The sequence below is a fragment of the Trichechus manatus genome, unplaced genomic scaffold (genome assembly GCF_000243295.1).
Source record: "Trichechus manatus latirostris isolate Lorelei unplaced genomic scaffold, TriManLat1.0 scaffold00106, whole genome shotgun sequence".
NCBI lineage: Eukaryota > Metazoa > Chordata > Mammalia > Sirenia > Trichechidae > Trichechus > Trichechus manatus.
Window position 1 is genome coordinate 3,454,120 of NW_004444042.1, and position 12,814 is coordinate 3,466,933.

Sequence of the window (12,814 nt, forward strand, 5' to 3'; positions counted from 1 at the left end):
TGCACGGAATCTAAGCAGCCGGCAGCCCTGGGTCCAGAGCTTGCAGCCCCGGGAAGTAGAGGAGCAAACGAACAAAGGCCCTGCATTCTCGCCCGCGCAGCAGCCCAGACCTGGAAGCAGCCGCACACCCGAACATAGCCCAACAGCCCCACAGGAAAGGGCAAATACGGCGCTCGGAGCCAGGCACCTGAGCAAAAGGAGGGGGAGGCAGCAAGAGGCAAGCGAGAAACCAAAAGAAGCAGAAAAAGCCACACCAGCAGCCAACGAACGGCCCCCAGAGCCGCCCGCACGGGGGCGTGGAATCCAAGCAGCCGGTAGCCTTTGGTCAAGAGCCCGCGGCCCCGGGAAGCAGAGGAGCAAATGAACAAAGGCCATGGGATCTAATCAGCGTAGCAGCCCAGACCTAGAAGCAGTCGCACGCCGAAACGTAGCCCCACAGCCCCGTAGGAAAGGGCCAAGATGTCTCTCGGAGTCAGGCACCTGAGCTAAAAGAGGGGGTGGCAGCGAGTGGCAAGCGAGAATCCAAAAGAAGCAGAACAAGAAAAAAGGGGGAAAAAAAAAAAAGCAACACCTGCAGCCTACTAACGGCAACCAAGGAGCCACCTGCCCGGGCGCGCGGAATCTAAGCAGCCGGCAGCCCTGGGTCCAGAGCCTGCGGCCCCGGGAAGTAGAGGAGCAAACGAACAAAGGCCCCGGCTTCTCGCCCGCGCGGCAGACCAGACCTGGAAGGAGCCGCACACCCGAACGTAGCCCCACAGCCCCACAGGAAAGGGCAAAGACGGCGCTTGGAGCCAGGCACCTGAGCAAAAGGATGGGGAGGCAGCGAGAGGCAAGCGAGAAACCAAAAGAAGCAGAAAAAGCAACACCAGCAACCAACAAACGGCCCCCAGAGAGCCGCCCGCCCGGGCGCGCGGAATCCAAACAACCGGCACCCTCCGGCCAAGAGACCTTGGACACGGGAAGCAGGGGAGCCCCAGCCGGGGTGAAGAGGGGTGGGGGTGGGAAAGTGCACACCGCAAATTACCGGCTGTTTTGTCTCCCTCTGGATGCTCCGTGAGGCTGCTCTCTCGTACCCCCGTTTGCTGGTCTCCGATAGGAGTCCAAGATGGTGGATCCAGCTGCGTTAGCTGGTAGGGGACCTCTGCATGAATCTCTCCTCGCTCTCTGTTCTCTTTCAGTATTCTTACTCCGTTTGGTGTTCGGCTGAGTTCTTTATCTCTTCATTTGATGTTCTAGGGTTTCAGGATTGTTGATTCTCTGTTTGGCTTAGTTTTTCGGATCTTTGTTGTGGAGGGACGACGTGGTGCTTCTGCTTAGACCGCCATCTTGCTGGAGTCTCCACTGATTTTGCAACATTTTTGTAAGTCAGAAATTATTTTAAAATGAAAAGTTACATAAACAAAGTCAAATTTCTCTTTTGTCTTTAGTGATCTATGTTTAAATGATCTACACAACAGCAATTTTTTCTTTTTCCCTATGGAATTATGCAAGAAACAGCCAGACCTAGTCATTGGTTCCTTCAGTGTTTTCTTGATGAATAACAGTTAGAAAAAAATAAATAAATAGTACGATTTGGACTCCATAGCTACTAATCTTACCCTCCACCCAGTATATTATAAACCAATCACTGTTGGGTTTTTTCCCAAACTTATTACTAAAATAATATTCTTTCCTGGAGAGTCTTCTTTTAATAGTAAACTCATTGTCATTGATTTGCCAGAAAGAAATCAGTAAGGACTCAAGATATCACCAAAATGTTCTTAATATTTTGGAATTGAAGAAGGAAAACATGTTTTCCTTTCAAAAGCATTATTTAGGCATCTGGAAAATTCCTGTTGATCCCTTCATCTGGGCAACTGGTAAGGTTTTAAAGTTTCTTCTTGGACACAGGGTTTTTTTGGTTTTTGTTATTGTTGTTGCAAAAGGCTAACTGTGAGCTTATGAGCTGGATGGGAAATTCTGATGTGTGTTCAAAGGCAGTCTCATTTTTACAAATGCCTGAGCTCTGCTGAGCTCTCGCTTGCCCGCTCCCTCCCAGCTCCTGTAAATGATCCATACTTTCCAGACCATCACCACACTTTGATCAATAGCTGTGCTGCATATAAAGTCCTGTCATACAGGAAGTCAATATAACATTCCAAGCGTGCATCTTTCATAATTTATCCATCAATAGCAATAGTGAATATGTTATAGATGATGCAAGCAACTATTTTTACCTAGGAGGTAAACTGACATTTCATAGCTAACTACCCTCCACCAGGATACTCTCTATCTTCTGGAATCAGGCTGGAACTGACCAGCCTGTAACTCATCTATGGGAGCTCTAGGGAAGCTACTCTATAACCTCATCAAGGGCAAGTATTTTTTTAACCCACCACAGCATCTAACATTGTGCTGAGCACATAGTAAATGCTCAGTAAACACTTCCACATTGACTTGACTATGAATTTAATAAGTCACAAATTTTACTATCAGCTATTAACTAATAATTTAATCTTCAGAGCAATCTGTCTTTTTCCAGATAAAAAATAAATAAAAATAGGTACAGTAACTTTCCCAGAAGTCACTTAACATGAATGGGAGAGCCTGTATTCACAGCCAGCTTTGAACCTAAAGTGATGCTCAATCATTATGTTGTGTATACCAGTGCCACTCAAGAGCAATTAGAACTTAGAAGTCCTCCTAAGTATCTCAAGTATTTAGTAGTATTGAAGAAATATCTCAAGTATTTATCTAAGTATCTCCTGTATTTAGGAACAATATGTACTATTAATCCAGATACTCAGCCTAGTTATCTAAAGGTATTTTGTACCTGGATGATAGAATATAAAATTTGAAATTTTGCTAGAGGACCAAGATATCTGTGTTAGTACCCTTTTGCTGATTAGGAAATTAACAAAAATTTAGTGACTTAAAACAACATGAATTTGTTATCTTCCAGTTTTAGAGGTCAGAGGTCCACAACCAGTCTCACCAGGATAAAGTCAATGTTTTGGAAGGGCTGGCTCCTTCTGGAAGTCTCAGGGGAGAACGTGCTTCCTTGCCTTTTTCAACTCCTAGAGGCTGCCTGAATTCCATGCTTCGTGTCCCTTCCTCATTTCACTCCAGCCTCCTCCTTCCATTGTCACATCTCCTACTCTGGACTCTGAATCTCCTACTCTGGACTCTGAACCTCCTGCTGCCCTCTTATAAGTACACTGTAATTACATTGGGCTCACCTGGATAATCCAATCTAATCTTCCCTTCTCAAGATCCTTAACTTAAACACATTGGCAAAGTCCCTTTTACCATGTAAAACACATATTCACAGGTTCTGGGGATTAGGACAGGGCCATCTTTGTGAGGCCATTATTCAGCCTACTACAATACCACAGATACAAAATTTCAAAGTGAAATGAAAATTTTTAAAGCAAATAAAAGAGTTGGTCTCACAACTCTTGAAACACTTCAACCACTTTAAAGGCATAAAATAGTCAAGAGTGGATTTTGAAAGAAGGATTTCTTTGGCAAAAGCTGGGCTATGAGTCCTTCCCAAGGGGAAGGAGAGGAGGGACATAACCTCTCACTTTATGTCTTTTGGGAATCACTAAGGAGCTAATATACGTCCTCTGAAGTTTGGCTGGAGCCCTGCTGGCACAGTGGTTAAGGGTTCAGCTGCTAACCAAGAAATTGGCAGTTCAAATCTACCAGCCACTCCTTGGAAACTCTATGAGGCAGTTCTACCCTGTCCTATAGTGTCACTATGAGTTGGAATCGACACAGCCAGTATGGTTTATTTATTTATTTATTTATGGTACATGTAGAAACTGTTGAATTGGTGTATGTTTTGCTGTATATATTCTCACCACCACCAACAAAATAAGTAAAATTAAGAAGGAAAAAAAGAAGAAGAAGAATATGGAAGGAATACACAGAGTCACTGTAAGAAAAAGAATTGGTCGACATTCAACCATTTCAGGAGGTAGCATATGATCAAGAACCCATGGTACTGAAGGAAGAAGTCCAAACTGCACTGAAAGCATTGACAAAAAACAAGGCTCCAGGAATTGACGGAATATCAACTGAGATGTTTCAACAAACTGAAGCAACGCTAAAAGTGCTCACTCATCTATGCCAAGAAATTTGGAAGACAGCTACCTGGTGAACCACCTGGAAGAGGTCCGTATGTGTGCCTATTCCAAAGAAGATGATGCAACGGAATGTGGAAATTATTAAACGATATCATTAATATCACATGCAAGTAAAATTATGCTGAAGATAATTCAAAAATGGTTGCAGCAGTACATTGACAGGGAACTGCCAGAAATTCAAGCCAGATTCAGAAGAGGACGTGGAAAGCAGAATATCATTGCTGATGTCAGATGGACCTTGGCTGAAAGCAGAGAATACCAGAAGACGTCTACCTGTGTTTTATTGAATATGCAAAGGCATTCGACTGTGTGAATCGTAACAAATTATGGATAACATTGTGAAGAATGGGAATTCCAGAACACTTAATTTGCTTATGAGGAAACTGTACGTAGACCAAGAGGCAGTTGTTCTACTAGAACAAGGGGATACTGCATGGTTTAAAATCAGGACAGGTGTGCATCAAGGTTGTATCCTTTCACCATACTTATTCAATCTGTATGCTGAACAAATAATCTGAGAAACTGGACTATATGAAGAAGAACAAGGCATCAGGCCTGGAGGAATACTATTAACAACCTGTGATATGCATATGACACAATCTTGCTGGCTGAAAGTGGAGAGGACTTGAAGCACTAAATGATGAAGATCAAAGACTACAGCCTTCAGTATGGATTACAGCTTAACATAAAGAAAATAAAAATTCTCACAACAGAACCAATAAGCAATCATGATAGACAGAGAAAATATTGAGGTTGTCAAGGATTTCATTTTACTTGGATCCACGATCAATGCCCATGGAAAGAGCAGTCAAGAAATCAAATGACATAATGTATTTGGCAAATCTGCTACAAAAGACCTCTTTAAAGTGTTCAAAAGCAAAGATGCCACTTTGAGGACTAAGGTTCACCTGACCCAAGCCATGGTATTTTCAGTTGCCTCATACGCATGCGAAAACTGGACAAAGAATAAGGAAGACCAAAGAAGAATTGATGCATTTGAATTATGGTGTTGGTGAAGAATATTGACTATACCGTGGACTGCCAGAAGATGGAACAAATCTGTCTTGGAAGAAGTACAGCCAGAATGCTTCTTAGAAGCGAGGATGGCAAGACTTTGTCTTAAGTACTTGGACATGTTATTAGGAGGGACCAGTCCCTGGAGAAGGAAATCATGCTTGGTAAAGTAGACGGTCATTAAAAATGAGGAAGACCTCCCTCAACAAGATAGCTTGACACAGTAGCTGCAGCAATGGGCTCAAACATAGCAATGATTGTGAGGACAGCCCAGGAGTGGGCAGTGTTTTGGTCTGTTGTACATAGGGTTGCTATGAGTCGGAACCCACTTGAGGGCGCCACCACCAACAGCATGAATTCTATGAATGCGTGTATATGTAGAACAAGTTCAAAAACGTGCACTGGACAGATACACAAAACTTCCTGGTAGTGTTACCAGAGAGGGAACAGAGACTAAGATTAGGGTGGGGACAGAAAGGGTTTTGATTGTCCTTGTAATGTTTTATTCCTTTAAAAAAGGTTTAGAGCAAACAAAAGCAAAATGTTAAGATTAATATAATGACCTTTTATTTACCTATTCTTTCAACTTTTCTGAAAGTTTGAAATTTTTAATAAAAGATAAGAAAAGTTAATTATAGAACTTTATACCCTGATCCACTTTCGTTTAAGAAAATGTGACAGACCCAGCAACCCCACTCCTAGGTATTTACTCAACTGAGTTGGAAACGTATGTAAACATGTGCATGAAAGTTTATAGCAGCTTTATTCATAATTGCCAAAAATTGGAAGCAACCATGATGTCCTTCAGTAAATGAAAGGATGAACAAACTGTGGTACATCCATACAACAGAGTATCGAGCTATGAAGCTATGAAAATGCATAGAGGAAACTTAAATTCCTATTGCTAAGTGAAAGAAGCTAGTCTGAAAAAGCTATATATTATATGATTCCAACTATATGACATTCTGGAAAAGGCCTATCTACACAGACATCTAAAAGATCAGCGGTTGCAGGGATTCAGGGTGATGGGGTAGTGATGAAAAGGTGGAGCACAAGGCATTTTTAGGGCCATGAAACTCTTCTGTATGACACCGTAATGGAAGACACATGACATTACCCGAGTCCATGAGCTGTACAACACAAAGAGTGAACCATCATGTAGACATGTAAACTATAGGCTTTAGTTAGTAATAATGTATCAATATTGGTTCATCAATTGTCACAAATATAGTACACAAATGTAAGATATTAATAATAGAGGAAATAGTGTGCAACGGGGAGAGGGGACATATGGGAACTCTCTGTACTTTTTGTACATTTTTATGTAAAACTACTCTAAAAAATTAGGTCTGTTAAAAGTGTGACAGTGCGTATGTTATATATAGAATAATCTTTTCCATCTTTTCCTCTCCTCCTACCTTCCTATCTCCTGTTCAGGGTCCTAGCCCTGATGCAAATCATCAGCTCAGGTTGGTCCTCTCTCTTTGTCCCAGAAAGTTAAGATCATATACACATGGGCAGCCCCTGTGAGTATCCCATTTCTTTCCTCACTTGTTACCCAAACACCACTGTTTCTATGAGTGGGTTAGCCAGTTGCCCTGAAGTCCACTCCAACTCATGGTGACCCCATGTGTGTCAGAATAGAACTGTGCTCCAGAGGGTTTTCAACGGCTGATTTTTCGGAAGTAGATTGCCAGGGCTTTCTTCTGAGGTGCCTTTGGGTGGTACCTTCTAGGAATCTCAGAATTCTTCCTTTGAAACAATGACTTACAGTACCTTAGACTGAGCCCCTAATAACAGTGATGCCATGTGTACATGTAGATATTACGGATCATATGGCCTGTTCAGTACATATTTTCTATCTTATGTGGATCTGCTCATAAGTTTTTATTTTTGCCTCAGTATGTCTAACAAAAATAAGCAAAAAAATCATGAGTGCGCAGGAAGTACGAATTTAAACAACTTTACAAATGTGAACACGTTCTTTTTTTTTAAAAAAAAAAGATTGAAAATGATCCCATCACAACCTCTCGAAACAGTGTAAACAAGACAGTACTTTGTGTCTACCTCCAAACTCTTCTATTCTACCCCACTTCAGTGTTTTCTCATCCAGCACTCCCTCCCCTCCAGCAGAAATGAACAGCAAACACATGTTATGTAACCCAAATGGTATAGGCTCATTTAGAGAGTGAACATATCAGAGGTGATGATCACACCAGCTCCAAAAAGTGGTTTAAAAAAATCCTCTAGGCCTTCAGTGTCTGCATCTACACTCCAATGGATAAAACAGAGGTGAACACACTGGCTGCAAGACTTGCTATTGTACCAGTTCTTATTGCTGGACTTGGAGAAAACGAAGGCCAAATTATGGTCCCTGACACTGAATAGATGAGCCCTGCCTGCAGCACTACAGCAATGAAAAAATTAGGAGGAAATGGGGTTGGGGAAGGATCATGACTTGAAATTCCTAACTCATCTATTGAAAATCGACCTCATCTGTAATTTTTTTCTGAGCATAGAGTGCAAATCCCTACACTTGATATTTAGGGTATGTTTAACGACCTAAGGAAGGCTGGGAAAAGATGTAATATGCATTCATCCAACCACCCTCAGCTGTCTTCCAGTATTATTAAGTACCCAGCACTGTAAACTCCTGCTTCTTTCTTTAAAAATTGTTAAAGCAGACATGCCAGTATGTCAATAGCAGAGTAATAACCAAATCATATATTATTCCTTCCAAGGGCTGGGAAAGGCACCACACTTTGCCCAGTGAGAACAAAGACTAATCACGGAGCCAGTTCTGAGGCCGCGGAGATTTCCCCTGAGAGCTCATCATTTTATCACATATCACAGCTTCTTTCTATCTTGACATGCTCTCCTGAGCAGCTTTCCTTCCCTCCACAGGGACCACCATTCTGGAGAAAGAACTCACTAGCAAATCTACCTAGGACAGATCTGGTGGATAGAGACATACGGAGAGCCTTGACCCTCTTGAGGACAGCGGCTTTGACTCACACCAGCATCTAGACTAGCAATTAGAAATTTGTGTTGACTTCCTGCCTTGGGGGCGTCCCTGAGTGGTGCAGATGGTTAATATGCTCAGCTGCTAACTAAAAGGTTAGAGATTTGGGTCCACCCAGAGGCACCTTGGAAGAAAGGCCTGGTGACCTACTTACAAAATATCAACCATTGAAAACCCTATGGAGCACAGTTATACTCTGAGGCACACGGTGTCACCATGAGTCAGTCTTTGCTGGGTTCCATAATGAGTGGTCACAGTGATTTAGAATTTAAGTCCTGACAACAGGGAACAGTCCACTTGAATGAGCAAAACACTGTCCTTTGTTTTACCTACCTTGGGTACTTGGATAAAGCAATCCTGGATGCCCACAGCATGTCATTCCTCCTCACACTGCTTGACATCTTCTTCATTCCTCCACACGCATAGCTAGGACATGCTTTGGAAGCGTGGGCATGCATACATGCACTTGTGTACATGGACACACACGTGCACGCACGGATACATTTTGAAGAAAGGTTGTCAAATATTTTGCTATTCTTTTGAAAGTGCTGACCCCTGCTTAGGGAAATCAGGGTACATAACTATGATGATGACGGAAAGCTGCAATAGTTTTGCCTTCCTGCCTTTCTCTCACACCTGGATTATCCAGGGAGGGTTAGCCCTGCTTCTTCAGTCATCTGTAAAACAAAATCTCCTCTCAACTTTGCTCATTTTGACTCAGTCCTGCAAAATAGTTACACTATCAGACATATTTCTGAGGAAATACATTCATTCATCTACTCAGGATATGTACAGTTAAACCTCACAAAAGCATGATGGTGGATAATTTAGAACAATGCCCAGGTGCAAAGTGTTGAGAAATCACAGCAGCTCATTGGCTGGTCTGGACTGAGGCCCCCAGAAACAAAGAACTGTCTCAAGAGACTGAGGTCTCAGTCAGACTGAATGATGGAGAATGCACCATGTTGTCCACGAGACGAAAGAACTCGTAAACTCAATATGGGAAAAAGATTCTTCCCAGCTCTGAAACTCCATGGTCATGACTCAAGGTTGCCTCTTGTCTTTTAAGCCACAAAAAAAGTTAAATGTTGACTGAAGTGGCATTTAATTGACCTGGCCAGAGAATTAAATGTTCTTTCTCTCCTTTATTCCTCCCCAAGCTATACTGTACTTCTAAGCCTACACTTCTGAGAGAGCCAAGATGGGCCACAAGGTGTTGTTAAAATATCACGTTGACAATGTATAGAAATGAAGAGATTGTCAGGAAAGGCTTCTGTGAAGGTTGTTGGGATGGTGGAGGGCAATTGTTTTCTGAAGTACAGTCGTCACTCTGTGTTAATAACTGCACCTAACCTTTCCCTGCCGATCAGTCTGCTGGTTTCCATACTGAGTGGCCAGAATGATTTAGAATTTAAGCCCTGACAACAGGGGACAGTTCATTTGAGTGAGAAAAGCATGGCATTTTGTTGTCTCTAAAGCCTTTGCCTGTTATAGAAGCCCAGTGGAAGACAAAGAAGAAGGGTGAAAAATAATGCATGGACTACTCCCCAGAGTGTGCTATGTACTTGTTAATTAAAAGGTTTCACGCTTCAAACTGCAATTCAAGTACTTTTTAAAGATCAGTTAAGGTAACATTTATTTTTTTGGCCCTGGGATAAGTGACTAAAAATAACTAATAAATATTTGTGGCTCTTCACCACTAGGCTCAGCCTAACCTCCGAATACAGATTCTGCCCTCTATTAAAACTGATCTCTCTACTCAACCCCAATTCTTAAGTTGATGTCTTTGTCCAATTCTTGTTTCATATTTCTCCTGTCAGCTTTCCTAGATTCTCATGTGCACTGATAACTCGACCCCCTGAGTTATTGGCACTTTTATTCTAAACTAATTATGAGGGCTGTAGAGAGCTTTATGGGATATGATCCTCTGCTGTTAGTTAGCTAGGATCTTCTACTTCCGCATGAACCCATCAAGCTTGCATAGTCTCCAGGAGCAAGAGAAATTCAATAACAAAGCAGTGATTTAATATGGGGACATATTAGTTGAGTAAGAAGAAAGGCCTGACTTCTGAAAAGTCAGTCAATGAAAACCCTATGGATAGACATAAAGACCAATGGAATAGAATTGAGAGTCCAGAAATAAGTCCATACATCTATGGTCAGCTGATTTTTGACAAAGCTGCTAAGTCCATTCAATGGGGAAGGAAGAGTCTCTTCAAGAAACGGTGCTGGGAAAATTGGATTTCTATATGCAGAAGAATGAATCAGGGTTCATGTCTCACCATACACAAGATCAACTCAAAATGGATCAAGGACCTAAACATTTAAACTAAAAACCATAAAATTCTTAGAAAATGTAAGGCTGAGGCTGTAGGACCTAGTTTTTAATGATGTATTATCAGCTATGACAACAAAAGCATGAGGAGCAAAAGACAAAATAGATAAATGGGACATCATGAAATGAAAGACTTTTGTTCATCAAAGGACTTTATTAACAAAGTGAAGAGACAACTTACACATTGAGAGAAAATTTTCAGGAGCCATATACCAAATAAGGATCTAATATCCAAAATATACAGAAAACTTCTACAATTTAACAACAAAAAGACAAACAACCCAATCAAAAATGGGCAGAGGACTTGAATAGATATTTCATCAAAGAGGACAATAAGCACATGAAAAGATGCTCAATGACATTAGCCATTAGGGAGATGTAACTCAAAACCACAATGAGGTACCACCTCCCCATCATTAGAATGGCAATGATAAAAATGAAAAAAAAAAAAAAAAAGAGCAAAACAGCAGGTGTTGGTGAGGTTGTGGAGAAACTAGAACCCTCATCCATTTCTGGGGGGAATGTAAAATGGTACAGAAACTGGGGAAAACTGCTTGACCATTCCTCATAAAGTTGAACATAGAACTACAGTATGAGCCAGTGTCTTAGGCTGGGTTCTGAGAAAAGCAAAACCAGTCAAGAGTATAAATCTATATCTGTATCTATATATACAGACAGAGATTTATATTAAGGAAAAAGTTCACGAGGTTGTAAATGCTGAAACATCCTAAGTTTGTGGGTCAGGCTGGAGGCTTTTTCTAATTCACATAGCCCCATGGGCTGGCGAACCCAAGATCAGCAAGTCAGACAGCAGGGCTCTGGCTCACAGGCTTTCAAGACCAATAAATCCCAAGATCGGCAGGCAAGACAGCAGGTAAGCTGCTAGCTCAAGTACCAATTATCGGAGGTCAGAACAGGAGACAGCTGCAGGATCCAGGGTGAGCAAAAGCCCACAAGCCTTGCCAGAAAGCCCACCTATATTGGATGCATACCACATCCCCAGGGAAACTCCCTTTCAACTGATTGTCTACTCACAGCAGATCCCATCATGGAGGTGATCACATTACATCAAATCTCATCACAGAGATGGTCATAGCATTATACAACTGCCAAACTACATCATAACTGCCAAACCAATGAGAGTCAAGGCCCAGCCAAGTTGACACACAACCTTAATGATCACAGTCCATCCTTGTCAACTTGGCATCAGTACTAATCTGGTTAAACCATACATACTCTCTGAATAAAAACAATTATAAAATCATACTTGCATCTACCATGATACAACTAACACATATATAACTAAAAATGCACTAGTCCTGTTTACATCTTATATTTTATAACAAAAGAAAACAAAAATATTTGATGCACACATACAAAGCAGAAATACTCATAACAATTAAAGTCCCCATTTCTGCAACTGGTCATGTGGTTGTAACGGGTATTTAGAACTACCTTCTTCCACCACCTATTCCATATTCCCTTTGCCCTAAGCAAGCACCTCAGCTAGTTGTGGTTCTTTGCTTGGTGGGGTGACCCCAACCTTCATTCCTGAAGGGTCTGGGTCATTAGTAGTCGTGTTGAATTGGGTTGCTGTAGTTTTCCATTGACTTTAATTACAGGGCACTGTAGGACTAAGAGACACCCTACACCCTAGGGAATCTCCTGCATTCCAGACATACTCTTTTTTACCTCCATTATGTAATATCAATCCAATTTCCTGTTGGTGAGCATGGTATGTTTTTCCATTTATGTAGATCCCTTTGGGTTTCTTGCAGTAGTGTTTTGTGGTTTTCTTTGTATAGGTCCTTTACGTCCCTGGTTAGGTTTATTCCTAAGTATTTTTTTTTTTTTGGAGTATTATAAATGGTATTGTTTTCCTGATTTCCTTTTCATCGTTCTGTTTATTGGTGGATAGGAATCCAACCAATTTTTGTATGTTTATCTTGTATCCTGCTACTCTGCTGAATCCTTCTATTAGTTCCAGTAGTTTTCTTGTGGAGTCTTTAGGGTTTTCTATGTATAGTATCATATCATCCGCAAACAGGGGCAGTTTAACTTCTTCATTAGCAATTTGGATGCCCTTTATTTCTTTTTCTTGCCTTATTGCTTGAGTTAGGACTTCAAGCATAATGATAAATAGGAGTGGTGATAAAGGGCTTCCTTGTCTTGTGCCTGTTCTCAAGGGGAATGTTTTCAGCCTCTCTCCATTAAGAATGATATTGGCCATTGGTTTTGCATGGATGCCCTTTTTTATGCTGAGAAATTTCCCTTCTAAACCTATTTTATTGAGAGTTTTTATCAGGAATGGGT